This window comes from Centroberyx gerrardi, chromosome 21 (assembly GCF_048128805.1).
Source record: "Centroberyx gerrardi isolate f3 chromosome 21, fCenGer3.hap1.cur.20231027, whole genome shotgun sequence".
Classification (NCBI taxonomy): domain Eukaryota; kingdom Metazoa; phylum Chordata; class Actinopteri; order Beryciformes; family Berycidae; genus Centroberyx; species Centroberyx gerrardi.
In genome coordinates, this window is record NC_136017.1 from 22,202,798 (window position 1) to 22,203,655 (window position 858).

At 58.5% G+C, this 858-nt stretch overlaps 1 pseudogene; it reads right to left on the reverse strand.

The window, feature by feature from the left end:
* Positions 1-323: 323 nt before the first annotated feature.
* Positions 324-858, reverse strand: part of LOC144543094 (28S ribosomal RNA) — a 794-nt pseudogene continuing 259 nt past the window's right edge.

The following is an 858-nucleotide window of genomic DNA, read 5'->3' on the forward strand; positions in this document are numbered from 1 at the left end:
CCTAAGTGTAACAGCACTTTGTCAATTTTTAAACAAAATATTTCTTTCTGCTCATGGTACTCCCTGGAGCTCCAGGGAGGTAGGAGAGCGCTGTGGCAGCTCTGCCCGAGGCTGTGCGCCCCTTCCTGGGCAGGGCTTTCACCCAGAGCCCCTGGTGGTGGTTGGACTTTAACTTTTTTTTTTTTTTTTCTATCTGCTCCTGGTACTCCGTGGAGAACCAGGACACCGCCCCACGAAAACCCCCGCCGCGCGACGCACGAGGCGCCGCGGACGAGAGCCCCGTGAGGCGGGCCGCATGCTGCGCTTCCGGCGGCGGAGAGAGGAGGGCGACGGGGCGACTGCTCCCCCCACCCGGGCCCACGCCCTAGGCTTCCGTGCTCACCGCGGCGGCCCTCCTACTCGTATGGGTATGGGCCTGACGCTCCAGCGCCAACCATTTTCAGGGCTAGTTGATTCGGCAGGTGAGTTGTTACACACTCCTTAGCGGATTCCGACTTCCATGGCCACCGTCCTGCTGTCTATATCGACCAGCACCTTTTCTGGGGTCTGATGAGCGTCGGCATCGGGCGCCTTAACCCGGCGTTCGGTTCATCCCGCAGCGCCAGTTCTGCTTACCAAAAGTGGCCCACTAGGCGGCTCGCATTCCACGCCCGGCTCCAAGCCAGCGAGCCGGGCTTCTTACCCATTTAAAGTTTGAGAATAGGTTGAGATCGTTTCGGCCCCAAGACCTCTAATCATTCGCTTTACCAGATAAAACTGTGAGACTCTGAGCGCCAGCTATCCTGAGGGAAACTTCGGAGGGAACCAGCTACTAGATGGTTCGATTAGTCTTTCGCCCCTATACCCAGGTCGGACGAC